This window comes from Chinchilla lanigera, unplaced genomic scaffold (assembly GCF_000276665.1).
Source record: "Chinchilla lanigera isolate Chin_1 unplaced genomic scaffold, ChiLan1.0 scaffold00064, whole genome shotgun sequence".
Taxonomy (NCBI): domain Eukaryota; kingdom Metazoa; phylum Chordata; class Mammalia; order Rodentia; family Chinchillidae; genus Chinchilla; species Chinchilla lanigera.
In genome coordinates this window covers 1,248,047-1,268,796 of record NW_004955465.1, presented here as the reverse complement: position 1 = coordinate 1,268,796, position 20,750 = coordinate 1,248,047, and the positions used below count along the sequence as shown (strand labels likewise).

At 48.3% G+C, this 20,750-nt stretch overlaps 1 protein-coding gene across 1 annotated transcript in view; it reads right to left on the bottom strand.

Moving 5' to 3' along the window:
• Positions 1–20,750, bottom strand: part of Gfod1 (glucose-fructose oxidoreductase domain containing 1) — a 102,156-nt gene that overhangs the window by 69,276 nt on the left and 12,130 nt on the right. The gene's annotated exons all lie outside the window — the stretch shown is intronic.

The following is a 20,750-nucleotide window of genomic DNA, read 5'->3' as shown; positions in this document are numbered from 1 at the left end:
AGTGACATGCCCAGAATAAGTCCAGGGTTGAAACCCTTTCTGCTTTGCCAGACTTCCCTGGCTCCAGACACGGGAATGGCTTTGGACACTGACCAGGCCCCTAATCCATGGCTCTCAGCCACGACCACAGGCCTGGGAGCAGATTGACAGCACAGAGGCCCAAGCCCAGGGAGCAGCCCTGCTGTGCAGCTGGCCCTGGTGAGGTGAGGGTGGAGTGGCTGGCAGCTCAGTCACAACAAACAAGAGGTCATAGAGGACACAGGCTTAAGGCCGGTCCATCCCGATAATCACGCTGTCACCTGGAGACACCTGGGGACTTCACCAGCCAGTAGTTATCAGGCAGATAATGGTACAGCACAGTAGCTCAAGGGCCCACTAATTTGAAGCCATAGCCTGGGAGACAGGGGCAACCAAAGCAGCAGTCCTGAGCCCAGGCCAAGAGGCCACACTGTCACCTCAGGAAGCAGAGCAAAGACCAGCAAGGGAGCACGTGTCAGACTGAGCAGTGAGGGCCAAGGTCAGGGGCCTGCAGCCCACACTGTATGTTCTCTAAACAAACTCCCACCCACCTCTACCATTTTCCATTCTCACCTGGGAATTTGGATTGAAGACACTCCAGCCCGGCCCAGCCATGTTTGATGGGGGAGCTGTACTGTAACACAAGGACTGGGAGCAGAAAAAGGAGACAGTCAAAGAGAGCCGTCAGAGGCACACAGAGGGTGAAAATGCTAAGGTCCCTACCCTTGGTCCTAATCCTCCCCAAGGCAGAGGCCCAGCTGTCTGGGCCAGCACAAGGTGCCCTTGTGTCTTAGTCTGTTTTGCTAACAAAATACTCTATAGGGGGCAGCTTGGAAAGAGTACACATTTATTTCTCACAGTTCTGAAGCTAAGAAGTCCGAGATTCTACATCTGGTGAAGGCTGCTTCCTCACAGACCGCACCTTGCATGTGGTGGGCAAGGTGAAGCAGCTCTCTGGGGCACTGATTCCATCACGAGGGCCCTGCCCCCATGAGGTAACCGCCTACCAAGGGCCCACCTCCTAATGTTCTCGCCTTGGGGGTTAGGGCTCAACACAGGAACTGGGAGAGAGGAGGCCCAAACCAAGCACCCTGTATCGTGCCCATACCTCCCCCAACCCCGTCCTCTTTCTGTGTACACCCATTGCTAGTTTCTGTGACCTGCAAGCAAAGCAGGTACTGAACACCAAGAGGGCTGGCTTCTCCACTCTGCAGTTAGCGTCTCACCTCTATGACAAAGAAAGGCTGTAGGGATGTTCCCTAGATGAAAGGCAGCTGAAAGGACATGGCTGGGATGGCCAGCCCAACTGGTAGGATAGCAGGTAGGATGTCTTCCCAGCACCTCTCCATGGACCAAGCACAGGGCCCTGGAGCCAGGACACCAGGCTGGCTGGCAAAGCTGTGAGACCTGCAGTGCCACCTCCTTCCTTGGACCCTCAGCGGCCCTCATCTGTAAAATGCCTGGTGGCACAGGCCCGCGGTCCCTTTCCAGAAACCTCTATGGCCCCACATGCAACAGACTTCCTGAGATTTCAGACGGCCACCTGGTGGCACACGGATGCTGGTTACCAGGCCTTGCTGGTATTCTGCGGCAGAGAACACGGTGAACAAACACCCATTCGACATGCAAAGTGAAATGAAACAATCAATTGCTGCACGTCAGTTCGGCTCAGGTTGTTTGAGCTATTGGGTTTGCACCAAACCTGTCAGAGGAAAAAAATTCGCTTTTTCCAAGGACCTTTTGTTTTGTTTTGTTTTGTTTTGTTTTGTTTTGTTTTGTTTTGTTTTGAATTCAGAATGGAGAAGGAAGCAATGCATCTGATCTGAAGATTGCCTGGGTGGATCCGGGTGGCACACTAAAGCATGCCCCCCCCCCCCCCGCAGTGACTGCACACACCCTGTTGCAGCCTCTCCCCAGCCTGCTGCTCCCTCAGACCCCAAGATGCCACTGTAGTTGTTCTGGACCCAACTCGGCACCTTGCAAACTGTGCACGGTGAGGCGGGAATAAATGTTTATTAGACGAATGAATCTAGTTTGAAAGATGATTTTTCCAGTGTTCCAGACTCAGTGGATTTTCAAAGATTCCCTGCAGGGGGCAATTATTAAGCCATTTGAAGACGTATAAATCTAGAAACAAAGGCAGTAGCAGCCTTACCCTTTCCAATTCACTCCTTTTTTAAAGTGTCCTCAATATTACCATGGCTTTCATAACTTCAACACACAGGTGAACCAGGAGAGATAGAAGTAACAACGGGAGCAAAGTTAAGGCCAACTAGTTTTAACATACACATGTATCCTTTGATGTATTTATATACCATATAAATGTATAATATATATTCATATATTACATCTTCATATATATACCTTTGTATATATGTATAGTATATATTCCCTTATTTAAACCTGTTAAACACTTTTCTTTTTAATGTGCCCATTTTACTGACATGGGTGCAAGGTGGGCACACCGTCCAAAGACAGTTAGTGAGGGCAGCTGCCCACCCTAAGCTATTAGACCCCATAACCTGGGTCTATAGCTCTGCACAAAAAGAAAGCACAAAACCTCCTTTTGTTCCATTTAGGGATTGAATTGTATCTTTCTAGAAAGATGCTGATACCCTAACCCCCACACCAGCAAATGTCATCTTATTAGGAAACAGGTTTGCTACAGATGTAATCAGGTAAGATAAAGTCATTAAGGCAGGGGACCTAGTCCAATATGACTTGAGTTCTTATAAAAAGGGGAAATGTAGGTACAGATAGTTGTGCACCCAGAGAGGACAGCATGCAACGTAAAAGCAGAGATGGGTGATCACCTGCCAGCCAAGGAGGCCCAAAGACGGTCAGCAGACACCAGAAGCTACTCCCTCATATCCCTCAGAAGGAGCCACTCTGCCAAAACCTTGGTATCTCAAACTTCTGGCCTCCAAAACTGAGAGAGAATAAATTGCTGTTGGTTAAGTGATTCCATTTACGGTTTCTTACATCAGCTCCTGGAAACAAATACAAGTCCTTCAAATGGCTAAAAAAAAAGGGGCTAGAACCAGCAACACTAATAAATAATCCCATGCATGAGACAATAATTGCACCCTTGTTGGACTAAAGGGAAAAGATACAGGATATTAATGAGACTTTTTACTCACTGGCACATTCCCAAGTCCTACTTCCTGGCCTTTTTTTTAACCCATGACTTCTTTTCAAACAAACCACAAACCAAGAAACCAAGAGGAGAAATGCGTCCAAGCTACCCCACGTCCCTCTGCATCCCGCCCACGGGCACACGACATTCCCACACCCACAGGTAACCCAGAGTTGTCACTTTCTACACCCCTCACACCCACTGACAGCGTTCTCCACCCTCCCACGGACACTCAGGACTCAGAGAAGACAGCTGGCAGCTGGGGACAGACATCAATGCTTCTCATTCCCTCTGTGGGCAGCAAGATGAAGAGAGGGGTGGCCCACAAAGGATCCTGGAGCAGAAGCTGGGGAAAGGGACCTTGGCTGCGTGCTCTGGCTGTCACAGTAAGACCTGGTTGCCCCCAAGTGTAGATTATATATACAGTTAGATGAAATCTCCTGCTGTCTAATAGTGCGACTCTCACTAAGTTAGGGTTTAGTCACCGGAAGCCCTCTGATCTACTGTGCCTGTCATATTGGGGTTCACTGCACGTGCATGCACAGCCCCCAACTCCTGTCCTTGCAAGCTTCTGGCAGACTCAGGCCTCTTGGCAGGAAGCAAATGTACCCTGAAAAGTGTGTGATGGGTCAGGTTTCTGACCCAACCCAAACTGAGTTTTACACTCTGGATTAGCTTCTCCAGAAGTCCCTATCACTAAATCACCTTGGTAATTCCAGACGCCCGCCCTTCGAGGGTTTTGTTTCCTGAAAGGGAAGCCAACCCCAGTCCTGCTGAAGCCATGAGCGTGGTCTGCAGCAGGGAGCCACCATGCACGAGAATGCCCCCTTGTCACTGCTTTGTGGAAACCAGGGACATAAGTACACGTTTTTCTAAAGAGGAAATCCCATGCAGCTCACTAGGGGCTGACAGTTTGACAGGGGGATGTCTGAGGCTGCAGGCAGAGGGGTGTCATTAAGCCATAACCATAGCAAACACAGGTCCCGCCATTGCCTGTCACCAGCGCCCGTCACACACCACCCGACATCCTGCCTGAACCTGGGAAGCCAACTCAGCAGAGAAATAGGTGTCTCCACCACGTGGAGCACAGACACCCACACAAAGAGCCACATTCGCTCATGAAAGGCACAAAAGGTCAAGTCAGCAGGTGACCTCCTTACGCTTTGGTGTCCCAGCACCCACCCACAGGAACCCTGCTTCCTGGGAGGGAAACTAGTTGCCTGAGGCACCCTCACCTGAGCTCCTAGTCAGACATCAAATACCAGCTGCCCAGCCAGCCCTTCTGGGGAGACAGAGGAAAAAGCCAGACAGTTTCTCTTCTACACTCCCTGGACACAATTCTGACCCTAGGTTTGTAGGAGGCTTCCAGCTGGGTGTCCTCTAACTCAATTTAATTCTAACACCGGGCTGCCCGGGTTAGTGTCACTTAGTCCCCAAGACTGCCCTCCCCACACGTTAAAGTCCAAACCCAAGTTCCACGTTGTTCTGCTCATGCTTCTGACCCACCTGCTATAGACTAGGGATTCCTCAGGCTGTTCCTTGGGTTCAGCTAATTTGCTTGTGTGGCCCCAGGACTCAGGGAAATACTTATGTTTACTGCTTTATCATGAAGATGTCACAAAGGATACAGATGACGAGATGCACAAGGCCACCCTCCCGTGCCTTCAGCTACCCGGAAGCTCTCCAGAGTCCTTTTGGAGTCTTACAAAAGCTTTATCACAAAGATATGGTGATAGAACCATTGGCCATCAGCCCCTCTCCCTTCCCTGCAGGTTCAGGGTACGCTACAAGTCCCACCCCTCCAATCCTGTCTTGGTCTCCCGCGTGAGCGTCCTCATCCTGCATTCAGCCAGGTAGAGGCTGCCAACTGTCAGTGCACAAAGATTTATCACTTGGGATATTCTAAGAACTTCTGGAGTTGTGGGCCAGGGAATGGGGAGGGAGATCAAATACATATTCACCATCACAGCTCTTTTTGCACTGTGTTTTCAAATGGACAACACGGGAGCAAAGTAGAGCCGCTGATCGAGGTTCTATGACTGCTTATTCTGAACATATTTCCAGCCATGATTCTGGCACTGCAGGCCTGAGGCTGGGGCTGTCGGCAGGCTCAGTCCAGCTCTGGCCCACAGAAGCCCTCATCACGGGGTATCTACCTCACCCCAGGATGGATGCCGGTCTTGGGGGCATCACAAGCTGCAGCCATGCAACCTTGCAGCAAGACCCTGCAATGCTGAAAAGAAGCAAAGTTTCGTAGAGATTGCTTTAGCTTTCCAAAATTTTTCACAAGTATTATCATGAAGCCAGGTATGCTGGCATAGGCCTGTCATCCCAGGACTCTGGGAGGCTGAAGCAGGGAAACTATAAGTTCAGTATCAAAATAAAAATCTTTTAAAAATGTTTAAATATTAAAGGTCTGGGGATGTAGCTCAGTACAAAGGCCCTAGGTTCATTCCTCAGCCCTCCCACACCAACATGCAAATATATATATATATGGTCATAAAGACAGACGCCAGCTTATTCCACTTTGCTTTGTGCATCAAATACAGGTTAACTGCTAAACAGCCCACCGCAGGCCACCTCTCACCTCATTCCAGCTTAAAGCAGGAATCCACGCGTATCAGCAGATCTTGACTGTTCTTTTATCCCAGAGGATTATGGGTGAACAGGTGCTCAGTCCTGACACAAAACTTCCCAAGGGTTATGAGTCAGTCTGGGGTCCCTTCATGCCACTCTACACATGCAGGTCTCAGAGAGCCATGTGGTACAGCAGCCTCCCAAGAGGAGAAGCTTTTCCATTCAGGCAATCCCACGGACGTTACTGAGTAGAAGAAAAAGTTCATATGAACTTCGCAAGTAAGAATAAGAGATTTCAAAGAGACTTTGCTGCCCCCACAGGGAGCTTGGAGCTTTGAGTCGTTTTCTGACTCAAAGGACCTGAGGCAGTGAAGTTGGGAGCACGTAATGTCCAGAGCACTCCTTCTGCTGACACTTGGAGGAAAACTCCTGCTCCTGCCTGTTTCTGTGACCAACGGGTCACTACAGTGGCCCACGTGGGAAAATCAAAGATGGAGGTTTCCTCTCACAAACAAGAAACAAAGGGACAATGCTGCCTTTGGCCCACAGCTATACAGAGCAAAGTCACACGTGCCCAGCATCAGATGCAGATAAGATGAAAAGGGATACAGCCTTCCCAGACACCCTCCCTCCTGTGGATCCTGAGTCAGACTTTGCCAGAAGCAAACGGGCACCTGCCAGGGATCTGAGCAGTGACCCGAACTTTCTGGAATTTTCCAGAATCTACAATGGAAGAACCCCAAACTGTGTACTATAGATAGCAAGTGCTTCATCAACATCTGCGGATGATGACAAATCAGCCTGCCACCTGTTTTTCCAGTTTAGGACTCATGAGTTTCCATCCCATTCCAGTCCAGGGTCCTTGTGGAGAGCTCCTCAGACACCCTGTGGGAAACACTGATCCAGAGAAAAGGTCACACACTAGGCAATGAGACCAGAGAGGGCCCCAGAGCATGGTCTGGACAATCCCACATTTGGTGGCTCTTGTCCTGTGCTATAAACATTACAGAGTAGTGACGGAGATGAAGCATTTTCCTCTCAGCTCTAGTGACCCTGTCACAAATTCCTACCATTGGATGTGAATCAGAAAGCTTTCCTCGGTGTAGTTCCAGACTGGACTCTGTGACTGATGCTCCTTGGAGTGGCTGACAGCCTGTTCTTGCAAGAAAAATGAACACGAGTGTGTCACTGGCTTGGTTCCGAGTGCTCTTAATCTTTCTCTCAGGCTACTCCAGTGACAGCCCATCAGCTGAAACCAGGAAGTACTTTCTATCCAGGCAACAGAAGTTTCCAACGGGATTCCAGGAGCTCCGCCTGGAGTTACTGGCTCACAAGGATGACTTCCCTCCTTCCCATCAGCCTATCCCATCCTACAAACCCAGAGCTTTCAGCTCATCCAAATAGGCTACTCAAACTCAGGACAATTAAAACCCAAAGATAATTTCCTGCACCCTGGCTTCTTGGCCTTATCTTCCACATCTATATTTTTTAGACCCTCTTTGTACCATGCGTCATCTCACAAACTGTTTCCTAACTCCTCTGAAATAATGATGCTGTTAGTAACCCTCTCCACTGGACTCCTCAGGCGATCTCACTGGATGGGGGTGTCAGATTGCCCTTGATGTCACCCCCAGACCCTTTCTTCCTTACTGCATGACCTCCCACAACTGACCCACACTCTCCGAGCTCCACTTCTCCTTCTACAAAATGGTCCTAAGACCCGTGTTACAGAGTTTGCTGTGAGGGTACAAATGGTGTGAAATCGAAACACCTCGTGAAGGTGGTGCTATGGTCATCATCATCACTAAAGGGGCCGGAAAAAGACCCCATTTCCCCCAGGCAAAAGAGGTCAGACAGGAAGGAGGGAGTACTTTTTAAGTGTGTTTTTTGGTAAGAACTGATGGAGTTGTGAGAAGAGAACTCCAGGAACAGCCATGACGCTGAGCAGTAGATTGGACCGCAGGGTCCCCTGTCAGAAGCTGGGTGGGCTAAAAGAAGACAGGCACACACAGCAGGGGTCCAGCGATTTTGTCCTGTCTCACTATCAATCAAAGTTTGTTCTGTCCCTAAAACTGATGTCACGGAAACCAGTACCCAGTGAAGCAGCGTTGGGAGCCGGGGTCTAACGGGAGGGGTCCGGGTCATGAAGGTCCATCCTCATGAATGGATGGATTCGTACTGGGTGACAAAGGCCTGCAGCAACGGGCCAGCTCTCTTCTGCTCTTCTGCCACTTGAGAACCCCACATTCATCCCCACTTGCTTTCTGGCTCCTTGCATGTAAGAACACAACAAGAAAGCCCTCGCCACACCCCAGAGGCTGGCACCTTGCTCCTGCTTCCCAGGGAATAAATCTCTCCTTCATAAATCACCCAGGCTACAGTGGTGTTACAGTCGCACAAAACGGACGAAGACATATCTTATCCCTGGCTGTGGGTCGGCAGTGTGCGTGTAGTGTCTATTTTTTATCTCTCCATTTGACTCCCTGGAAGGAGGGAGTCCATTTTACCAGGGTTTGAGTCCCCTTTTCAGCCCCTGGTGGAGTGTTTTGTTGGTTTGTTTTTGTTTTGTTTGTTTGCAGTGCTGGGGACAGAATCCAGGGCCTCATGCATGCTAGGCAAGTGCTCTCCTACTGAGCTGCACCCCAGCCCTCGGCAGGGTGCTTCATGCTTTGTACATGGTGGGCCCTCCATAATGTGCTGCTCTCTGGGTGAACTAGAGAGGCAGGGACATGGGGCCACACCACTTGGGTGGGGGCGCAGAGGGCCTGTCCTGCACGGCCCCTTGCTCCAGAGCTGCCTGAGCTGTCCTGCAGCTCCGGGTTGCTGGCCACAGCTGGGGTTCCTCCAGCGCAGCGTCTTCACTGTCATCACTGCCTGGGCTGACTAATGAGCTGAAGCAGCCAGCCCTCGCTTGTTTTTCCGGCTAGGATCAGCTCCTACCTCCTGCGGAGCAGGGCGGTACCACTCTGCCCCCACACCACCTGTCTGGTCCAGCAGCTGTTTCCTGCCAGCCAAACCCCCAAGTCCTGCACTGCTCTTTCTCCCTGAGGTCTGCGCTCTCGGGTGCAGGGAGATGTACCTTCGTGGAGGTTGAAGGTCAAGACTAGAACTTTTATTTTTTTGAAAGTGAGAAAGAGCTCGCCCCTCTGTTATCTTTTCCTGGCCCCCTCCATTTTCCCAGCAGGGTCCTCAGGCTGTTCCACTTCCAATTTCTGGAATTTCAACAAATTTTGCTCACCAAACCTCACTGGCTTTATAGACAACATAAAAAAAAACCAACCTAACCCAGCCGGATGGTTTAACCTCCATACCCAAATCCATACCCAAATGCCTACAGGCATGTCCACCTGGGCCACACCACCCTGCTGGCTAGAGATTTCTTCTCCTTGAGCAGAAAGCAACTAATGAAAGCAAAACATCTCCCGCTCAGGTTGCAAATGCCATACCAGAGCCCAACCAGCCAGTGAAGATGAGCTGCTAAGATTTCATTAGGCAGAGAGCATCTATCTTCTCAAACTCAAGCCACATAGGTGAGCAATTAAGCAACTGAAAGGGAAGAAGGAAAAGTCTCTTAAGGAGCATTTAAAAATGCAAAGCACGTTATCTGTAACACCATCCAGGTCACTCCATTCACTCTATCCCTACAGAAGCCTCCAGCTTGGCTTTCTAGAACCCCAGAATGCAGACGGGCAGAGCTGGTGGCCTCAGCGGACAGGTCTGCTGGCAGGTGTTGCCCTGTGGGGACGGCAGGGTACCGTTCAGGGGAAGAGGAAGGGCAGTAGCCCAGTCTATGCTCTCCAATACAGAAGCCGCTAAGTAATGGAAATAAAATGTAAAATCCAGCCACCTCTCCCAGGCTCAGCGCCCGTATGCGCCCAGAAGCTCCTGCACTAAACCGAGCAGAGCAGAACATTGCCACTGTCACAAAAATGTCGACTGCGGGGTGCGCAGGGGGTGCCCCATCACAGGACCAGGACCCTGCAAGTTCTTTCCCTCCACCAGAACTTGGGGCTCTTGGGGTTGACCCGCAGGTCAACCACATCATGCCTTGTGAAATGGGCTCAACAGGCCACAACCAATTTTCTTCTTTTTTTCCCTAGTACTGAGGGAAACCCTGGGCTTCACACATGCCAAGCAAGCACTCTACCACCGAGCCCCACTCCCCAGCCCCGCTTCACTTTAATGACATGCAAAAGTAGGAAATTCCGTAGGGCATCATGTTCCAATGAAGCAAGTGTAAGCATGGGGTTGTGAGCCCTATACTCAGTTTTACTCACATACACAGGCATGTTTGTACGTACACCTGCAGGTTACCTATTCTGTTCTGCTGGGTCACGATGGTAAGTGTGTTTCTTTCTGAGGGTCCAGGTCAAGCAAGTCCAACTCTGCACATCAGCACACTGCTGGTCTGGAGGAATCTTCAGACGATGCCCCACTCCCTTCCCCCTTCCAGGTGACTCAGATCACAGGAGAAGGAGGCACAGAGCCTGTGCCCCGGCACCACGCACAGGTTCCCCTCCTGAGTAACCGGCCATGCGCTCTACCCTCCACTTCCTCTCAGCACATAGCCAGTCCCCGGGACAGCTCCAGTGGCCATCTGGGCCACAGTGTCCTCGGGGACAGCCAGGAGTGGGGAAGGCCCACGCGCTTCCTGGGGCCGTGACTTCTGGCTCTCCCATGCTCACAGTGGTGCAAACTCACAGGGACCCTAATAGCAGAGCCACAGAAACGCCCACATATCATGCTTGCACCCCCAGACCACGAGCTCTGCCCACTCCAAACCAAGTCCTGTGGCTTGCAGAGGCTCAGAGCAGCCAGAGGACTCCTTCCCTTTCTGCAATGGAGGACCCCATGTGTCCACCAGGGAAGGCACGACAGCCACGTGTCTGTTCAATCCTTTTTTGGAGACAGTGTCTCACTATGGAGCCCAGGCTGGCCTTGAATTCATGGCGATCCTCCTGCCACAGCCTTCAGGAGTGCTGAGATTATAGGCATGCATCACCACCCCTGGCTCAAATGTTTTCCTAAATGTTTCCAGTGAAAGCGTTTTTTATGAGATTAGCATCCAAAACAGGGGACTCTGAATAAAGCAGATTACCCTGCATCACGTGGCTGGGGCTGTTCCTTCCAATCAGCTGCAGACCTCAAGTTTTAAAAAGACCGATGCCCCTGAAGAAATCTGCCAGCAGACTGCCTGCAGGCTTAAACTCCAACATCAACTCTTCCCTAGGTCTCCAGCTCACCATGATTATGTCCTCCCCCTCCCCTCCTACTCGTGTGTGTATGTGTGTGTGTGTGTGTGTGTGTGTGTGTGTGTGTGTGTCCCACATCTACTTTTGTTTCTGTTCCTCTGGAGAAAACAGAGTTTCCTTGTCGGATAATCTTCTCTCAGATGCCACCTCCTCCATGCAGCCAGCCCTGATTTCCTCTGCCCAAAATAACTTCTCCTTTCCTCTGTGTTCACTCTTGTAATGGACTACTTGTGCCACATTTCTGCAGCGTAGTTCTTGTGACTGGTACTACGGTTAGTTGCTCATCTAAAGCTTAGATTCTAAGCCTTGTTTCTCAAAGCTTGGTCCACGAATCAGAAGCAGCAGCTCCTCCGCCTAAATTTGTTAGACATGCACACTCTCGGGCCCCACTGCAACCTGCCCCACCCAGAATCTGCATTTTAACAAGATGCCCAAGCAGTTGACATGTGCATTCAAGTTTGAGAAGTACTGTGTGAAACAAGTGGTTTTCTAACTTTGAGGACCTTTAAAGAAACCCCTCTTTTTACAAAGCAATCGAGGCCAGCAAAGTTAAGAGACTCAAGGTCACACAGGGCATTAGTAGGAGAACTAAGAATGCTTCCTACCTACTTAGGTTTCCTGTCTCCCTAAAAAAATTTTTAAGGAGAGAGAAGAACCAAGTGCACTATCAGCAAATTTAAAATGAAACCTGGGTCATCCAGTACCCACGTGATGCAGGACAAAGTCATCACACCAAGAAGGACCAACAGGATGGTCTATAAATAAAAAGAATCACTGCTTTTAGGGTGGCTCTTCGGAAACCTCCTCACTTATAATAACCATCAAATGCTGAAACCACGTCTAAAATCAGTGCTGGAAAGATCTGTGCCACCCCAGGCTAGAGCGACCCAAAAATGTCCCATGTGGACGTAGATGAGCCGCTGTTGGCTCCTTCACTCCACAGCTGCGTGATTCTTTGGTTATGTAACTTCTCTGGAAGGTACAAGATGATGATATTGTGTCTTTTTTGGGTGGCCATATGGCAGGGAGTTTTAATCTGAGTGAGGAGATGCAGGAAGGGAAGATGAAAGAAATTAACAGCTCTTGTTTCCTTGCAAGCCCCTGCCTGGGTCTCTCAGCTTTCCAAGGGACTGGTGAGGCTGACTAATTCTTCTTTCAGGACTGTGATCAGTAATGACAGGCTTCCTGCAAATGCAGGGTCAAAGTCACGTTCTGCTCCTTTTAGGAAAGTGGTACTTGCCAAGGCAGCCTATCTGCAGCAAGTGGCTGCCCTTGCCAGCTACTCAAGCATAGCAGGGTGGCATTCTCTAATATCATTCTCCCTACAGCCTCCTAGGAACCATCCAAGGCACAATTTCTGACCTGGAGTCGGTTGGAACAAAGATCCCTTGATCCGCTCAGGATAGTACAGTATTTCTTCTTTGGCAAAACCACATCTTTAGTGCGATGGGACACATCTTGCTTAATGAGGCACCTGCAGCAGAAGCCAACTACAATCGCTCACTGTGCTGATAAATCTGTGCCCAGAAATATCCCGAACCCCACTGAATTGCCAGAATGACAGCTGGTAGGAGTACCTACCCATACAGATGTATTAGCAGAGTCATTAAAGGAAATTTAAAATTTTTAAAAAGATACCAAGGGTACAATACGTGTGGGCAGGCGAATACACCCACACACACAGAGGCATGCACATATACACATGTTCACACACACGTACACGTACAACTACACACGGGCACACACATGCACGTGTGCACATACTCACACAATCTACTGGCAAGCACTTATTCATGAAGCCTCTCCAGCCACATGACTTTGCCCCTGGAATGTATTTCCTCCTCAAAGATAAAGAGAAGATCGCTTCCTGGTATAAAGCAGGATTGCATATGTTTTGTAACTCATTAGAAAAAAATGAAGCAGCAGCAACGCTAATCAACTACATGACAGCGAAGGCAATAAAACACCTCTGGAAAATACGTACCAAACCAAATAATTTGATCTGGCGGCGGTAGGCTTTTAGAGTGAGTTTTTAGAACAAACATGCAAGGTGTAAACTAGCAGAATCTATTAAAACCTGACTCTGGTGCCTGCATTTTAGAGGAAATGAAAGTCTTGCAAAGTGAAGTCACTTGCCCGAGGTCACACAGGTAATTGTTTGTGGTGCTGGAACAGGACCCACCAGTCCAGGCTCCCAGGCCAACACCCTCTGGGCTGCCCAGCCCCACTCACAGGGACTATAAGAGATAGGTAGGGATGAATTAAGCAGATAGGGATGAAATTTCTCAGAACCAGATTCCAGAGATGCTAACCATTTACACCACTTTGGAGTTGACTGAAAAGAAACCTTCATGCAAAGAAAAGAGGAAATAAAACCTGGACAAGTTGCAGTGGCACCATTCCTGTATTTCTCCAGAAAGTTCAAGCCAACAAGATCTTCCCTTCCTACCTAGGGCTAAGTTTAGAGGCAAAAGGGAACAATGGCCCCTTACCCGCCACTTCCAGCAGAGTTTGGGTTTCGGCTACACAAGATGAGCATTATAAATAAATTAACCTACGCCAAGAGTCTCCCAACACACAGTCACACTGAATCATTTGAAAACACAGCAAAATCCCTGGGACAGGGATGGCGAACCTTCTAGAGCTGACAACAATAACAAATAGGCTGCTGCAGCACACGTGCCGTAAGTTCACCACCACTGCACTAGACCTTTATTTATCACTTTCTACCTTTTAGAAGACTGCCCTCTCTCTTTGGCCAATGTGGACTCATTTTTCTTCCACCAAACATATCTGCAACTGCTTGAGGGCCACAGGGTAGAAGAACTGGAGAGTCACCCAACCCAACAATTTTTTTCCATGCTATTGTCTCTGCCTTTTACTGTTGTAGATTTTCTGTTGCTTTGTTTGGAGGGGTTGTTTGTTTTGTTTTCTTTTGCTGGGGAGCAAAGGGCCTCCAGCATCCTAGGCAAGTGCCCTACCACTGAGTCACATCCTCAGCCCCTACCACTTTCTTTTGAAAGCTGTATTTGTTTTTCTCATTGTGATCACATTTTTTAAAATGTACAGAAGGAAAAAAATCCATAATTTCACAGCTTTGTAACAGGCGCAGTAAAGATATGAGCTTATCACCTACCAGACTAATTTTTTGGGCAAGGATAGGGGTGGGGGGGGTATGTGTTAAACAAGGCTATCATCATTAATACATAAATACTTCTGTATCCTTTTTCTTTTCCTATGATTATACCGTGAGAAACATTTTCCATTTTGCTATAATCTTCCCATACATAATGCCGACAGCTATTTAGTACTTAATCACTTGCATTTCCCCCTCTCCACCTAACTGCTCTGCTACTGCAGAACACTTATATTTGTTTCTAGTGCTGCACTAATTACCAATTTTTCGTTGTAACTAAGTTGTTTCCTTGAGAGACCTTCCTAGAAGTCAGCCTTCTCATTTCCCTCCTTGTCAGGGGAGCGCAGGCCCCCAGTGATTCAATGAGCCCATAGGGTAAGAGGCACACTCTCTAGAGACTCAGGTTTGGTTGGAACTTGGCTGTCAGTAATCAGTTCCTGGGAAGCCACACAACTCCTCTGAAACTCAGTTTCCCTCGGGGGTCATCAGATCTGGTTGCCAGGCATGTTCTTTCTGCTGTTCTATTCTACCCAGACTTTCATCTGCAATACCACGCACCCAGCCAGTCTCTTTCCTCTTCTCTGCTTTTCACATTAGCTCCTCAGAAAAATAACTAAGTCAAGCTCATCATGGGACCACGCTAATTTCAGCACGTAAGGACCACACGGATCAAACCAGTGGTGTACAAAACACAGCAGTGGAATCGGCTGTTCCTCCTCCAATGGCATCCTTACCACCGCTTTCAGAACCCAGCTCAGCTGTTGCATTCAACAGACCTTTACTTCTTGTCTGCCAGTGCTGGCCACAGAGCATTGTGGTAATAATAAATACATGCAGGCCTGTGCTTAGAGACTTCTCAGAACCAAGTCAAGCAAGGGAGGGAGTGGCCCGTGCTATGTGCCGTATCATGACCCTCCAGGACAGCAAAGCAGCCACAACCCCGTCACAAGCCACAGTTGCAAAGATCTACCATTGTTTTACTTCTTCCCAAGAAAGAAAAGTCTAAGACCTACGCATATTTTAGATGTTCAAATGCACAAAGAACATGTGTCTTAGAATGCATGAGGTGGTCTTATCCTTCCTCCAGTTAGATTTCTCACTTGTAAGAGGGGGATGTTAAATGCCCACCTCGGAGATTGGCTGTGAGGGGTTAAAACAGTAACACTTGTACCACGCTGGACTCTGGACCTGCTACTCCAGAAGTACTCTGTAAAATGTTAATGCTCTTCTCTTCAAAAATGGGAGGTGAATCCTGGCTGGATGATATGCTCGTGCCTTCAGATACTCTGAAGCATCTCATACTCTTCACCTCTTCTGCCTCCCATGACCTAGAATGATGCCTTCCACCTAAAGACACTCAGTAAACAGGTGGGGGATACAAACGCTGCAGTAGGGAGAAATCTAGTAAGTACCTAAGTGGGAAATCCTGTCAAAGGATGTACCCAGAGCAGTCCCACTGGTTTCCCTGGTCCCCGAATGTGACAGCACATCTGTCACATTCAGATGCCTAGGACTGGGGACTGGAAAGTGGATGAGCCAGGGTCCGTTGGAGAGGCTCCTAGAATCCCCACAGCCACAAGCTGTGGGTAGAGGCAGCTGCATTCAGGCAAAAGCGAGCCGCTAAATCTCACTACACAGACAAACGTAGCATTGTGGTACCCATGGGCCTCCCGGAAAACGGCAGGCTGCCTGCGTGCCCTGGATGTGAACGGCTGTGCATATTAAATCAGACAGGCCTCAACCCCCGGGGCTCCAAACCTGTCCCTCAGGACTCTGTGAGAGCAGCATCCCAGAGGTGTAAACAAAGGTCCCTTGTGGGCTATGCTAGAGGGAGCAGAAGCTCATACAAACAAAACCACATGGCATTTCCCCTATATTTTTATGCCTGCTGAATTTTCCTCCTCTACTGCCCCAGCTCGTTTGAAAAGGAGAGAGACAGGGAAGGGGAACAAATCTCATTTTCCACCACCCACTTTGATTATTCATATTCATGTCAGAGACAGCAGAGCTTTCAGAGACACATTTAAATAACAAGTCATCTAAAATCATGACCTTGCCCTTGACTGCACTCAAGAGTCACCCCGGCAGAAGCACAGTGGGGCATGTGTGTGGTCACACCCTCGCCTCTTCCTCCAAGCTCTTGCAAGCTGGAACACAGCAAGCCCAGCTCCCTAAAGAATGCTCACACAAATGGATCTTGCTTTCACAACATTAATGGGACTCAAAGGGAGGGAAAAAAGCAATAATAATTAGCAAAACAGTCATTACCTATCATTGAGGCTTTATGCTCTAGAATTTATAGAGCCTTTCCCCCTTAAAGGAAGGGAATGATGGGGGGAATGGAGAGAAAAGGAATATAAGTCAGAACTCCTGCTTCCCCAAAGTCATACAGTATGTGGCAGTAGAGCAGAAAGCCGCTGTATTTGCTAGCATTCCACGGCTGGGACGAAATACCTGGTATACACAATTTAAAGGAGGAAAGGTTTAATTTGGCTCAAGGTTTCAGAGGTTTCAGTCCATGGTCAGCTGGTTGCAAGACCGAAACATCATGGCAGAAGAGCTTGTGGAGGAACAGTACTCAACAGATGGTAGCCAGCAAGTAGAGAGCAAGGGAAGAGCCCAAGTAAGAGGAAGGGGCTGTGGAAAGAATACACTCTCCAAAAGGAAATAGGAAGTGAAAAGCTCCTACTTTTCCAGTAGGAGCCCACCTAACAGTTCATTCAACCAAGAAGCATCGATGGATTAATCCATTGATGAGGTTTTTTCCCCATGATCCAATCACCTTCCTAAAATCCTACCTCTGAACATGAGCCTTTTGTACATTATTGACCCAAACTATAACAGCCACTTTACTATGAACTCAGAATTCTTCCCCTCCACCAGGTCTTCAGGAATTGGCTGCTAAGTGTTCTTGGAGGTTCTTGCAGGATTAAGAGACCTGGCATCCAGTCACAGCCTCTCACTGTCCACCCGGGCGTTCTTTTAAGTCCCTTTGTTTTTCTTTCTCTACACTGACCAAAAAGGGCAATCCCTCAGTGGACTGCTGAGGGGGTAAAGCTGAGCTCCTGCCAGGGTACCATTCTGTTCTGATCTGTGCCACTGATTACCCAAAGTCCTGTGATTAAACTAAAGGAAGGTGGGTGGAGGAGGTGGGGCATCATTTATCTAGTTCTCCATTCCCAAATCTCATGGATAATTTAAGAAACTTTCCACAGCACATCTCCTTCTTATGAATAATAGAGTCCTTACTAATGAATCGAGAAGGCTGTGCACAGACCTTGTGAGATCTCTACTAATTAGTTCTGAGACACCAGTACTCCAGGGTATGGACACACTGTCATCTCGGTCCTTGGAAAAAACAAAACAGTCCAAGTTTGGATTTCTCAAAAATCCACGTTTAGATCAAGCACAAATGACTGATTTGCTCAGAGATACCTCTGGCCTTAGGATTGGAGCTGTCCAACAGCTTCCTGCAAACAATGAAAATGTTCAGCGTTGCATGCTCCAATATGGCAGCCACATTCAACCACATGTGGCCTTTTGGCACTTAAAATGTGGCTAGGACACCTGAGGAAATGAGTGGATCATCTTATTTCATTTTAATTAATAGAAATAGAAAGTGCCACATGTGGTTAATGGCTACTATCCTGCCAGGCACAGATCTAGACAGCGTCCAATATACAGGTGATGCTTCAAGGAAGAATGAGTGGACAGTAGCTCATCATAGTATGCTATGATTAAGTAGGATTCTCATGTTTATTGAGCGCTCACTTTAAACAAAGTCCTATTTAGGTCTTTCGGAGCTGGGTACTTCGACTATCCCTGTTTACAGATAAAGAAACCATGGCTCGGAAAAATGAAGTGTCCACAGCTACATAATGCATGGCGAGGTTAGCATTCATCCAGGCTGTGTGATTCCCACACACCCATCGCTACATTCCTTCGGGACTTCTGAAGTCTGGGAGGCCAATCTCTGAAAACTAGTTGAGTTGCCCACTGATGAAAATATTGGGGTGCATCACTACTTTCAACAAAATGACACCAAGTTTAACAAGGAATTTTTTTTTTGCGGCATGGGGGAATAGTGATGGAGAAGTTGGTCATGGTGGCGCATACCTGTAACTCCCACACTTGGGAAGCACAGGCAGGAGGATTGCTGTGAATTTGAGGCCAGCGTGGGCTACGTAGCGAGACCTTGTCTCAAAAAAACAAAACAAAAAAAAAGGAGTGATAGAAATCCACAACATGTCATGTCTGGGGATCTTTTAAAAGCCTAGCCAGAGCAGTAACCTCCAAAGGCTTTGTTGACCAATTTCTGGATCCTTCGGCACAAATTAACTATTCACTCCTCCTCTGGGGCCTCTTCCTAAAACCACCCCTACAACAGCAGATACACTCTGCAATGGCCCCACGGCCATCATCTCCACGAGCTCTCGCCTGTGGCTGCTGACAAGCAAGGCCACATGTCACGTGTGAATGTCCTCCCTCCCGCACTGCATCCTCACTCATCTCGTACATTGTGCCCACAGTTCAGCACTGATCCTCCTACCACACGGAGCTTGTCTTAGTCCATTTCCTGTTGCTCAAATCACGATACCACAGACAGGGTAAGTTACGAAGAAAACAGGGATACTCTGGCTCACCATTCTGATCCAAGGCCCAGGGGCTGTGTCTGGTGGTGGCCTTTTTGCTGACACAGGGAGGACATGGCCCAAGACAGGGTAATGTACAAAACAGCTACCAAATTGGCTTCTATAGCAGACCCACTCTTGAGAATACCCATTAATGCATGAATCATTAATCACACGAATGGATTAATCCACTTATAAAGGCAAAGCCCTCATCATCTCTTAAAGGTCCCACCTGGTCCCAACTCTTAATATCTCTCTACAGGGATTCATTTCAATTCCAGAGTTCCAGAGATGAAGCACATTCAAACGATAGCAGGGCTCTACAGTATAACAAGGGGATCCGAGCTACCACCAGCAGCCCAAAAACACAAGCCAAGACCAAGCTCCCTTTGTATTCTGGCATGACCAAATTCACTGCACAGAGAGCTTTATCTTTACAGAAGTTCAGGTTGAATCGATTTGTGCAGCTCTCTTCATACCCTTTAAGGCAGCCACTTGGGAGCCTCGCAACCAGGTTCTTTCCAAGGTTCCCGCCAGCTGTTTCCCTTGCAGACCCCAGAGCTCTCACTGTTACTGTGACTATGTGGAATGTGAGAGGCAAAAACAATGCAAGTGGCCTCGACTACATACTACTGAAGAGAAATTTTTTTTTTAATTTTGGGCATACTTTTTTGTAATTGACATATAACATTTATATTTATTTATGGACTGTAGCATAATAATTCTGTACGTATATATAATGTGTAATGATCAAAGCAAGGTATTTGCATTTTCTTTGCCTCAAAGAGTATCCATTCTAAGTGTTGGGAATCTCTAAGTGTTGGGATCATCTCTGGGGACCTTGAAATATTATGTAATGAATTATTGAGAATTCAGGACATCTTTAAACCACCGTAACTTTGTCCTAAGTGGTCAACTGTGGGAAACACAGCACAGGAGGCTTCTGCAGAGCTGGTTGGTTCCTTGAGGTACTTACTCCCTCGTCTTGCTCCAGTGGAAGCCCTAGCTCCTGCAAAAGGTCTTCTAGGAGATTCCAGCTCTCTGGAACTTCTCTTCCTCGGCCTGCAGACAGCCTCCAATATCACAGGGTCACCTCCTGAGGGACACAGCTGCCTTGCGGGGAGGGCCCTGGGGACTGCATGGCCTTTCCTCACCAGCCCTGCACATTTTCTCTTTAACCTTAAACAGAGGCTCCTTGCTCCACCTCAGCAGTGACCTGGAAGCAACAGTTCATCAGCTCTTAGAGGAAGCCCTTTCCAGGACCCACCCAGGTCACATTTCCTATTCACACACAGGCTACTTTGTACGGGGGACAGAGTTATGAAAACATTCCCCCTTCCATTTCCCCCAAATTTGCTGGGCTGCCATTTGCAGACTGGCACCGGGAAGCTACCAGGTTATGGAGCCTTAATCTACCAGTGATTTGGGGGTTTTCTCAAGCGCCTTAAGCAGGCCCTTCCTGGCACTGCAGGTGCCCTGGGTACCCATTCACTGCCCTTAGTCATACTTCTCACGGCCTTGTCGTGTTTGCCTGTGTGCATCTTCTCTCAAAGACAAAGAGCAACCACGCTCTATGGAGTCTTTCTAACCACAGCCCACACAGTGCTATAGGCACTCAGAAATAAATGGAAAAAAGAGAAAACTCTCCAGACACTGAGCAAAATAAGGGACTAGAAGACCCAGGGGCACCGCAGATAATCTGCCAACTGCAAATGTCCCTGACAGTGTCCGGATATTATCAGAATCAAGGCCCACATCACAGCCCCAGGCGTCAGCACCTTTATGTGGCCGTCTCTGTTATCAACCTAATGAGCCGTTTCCATAAGGGTTTGGAAAAGCCTGTTTTATTTGGGTTGGAGAATTCCACCGTATTAGTTTCAAAAATAAAAAAATAAAGAAGGAAAAGCTCTATCCTTTCCCCGACGGAAGCCTGCTGCCTCAACACAATTTTAAAAATCATAAATTCAGCGCTTACAACTCAGTAGCAAGAAGACAATAAC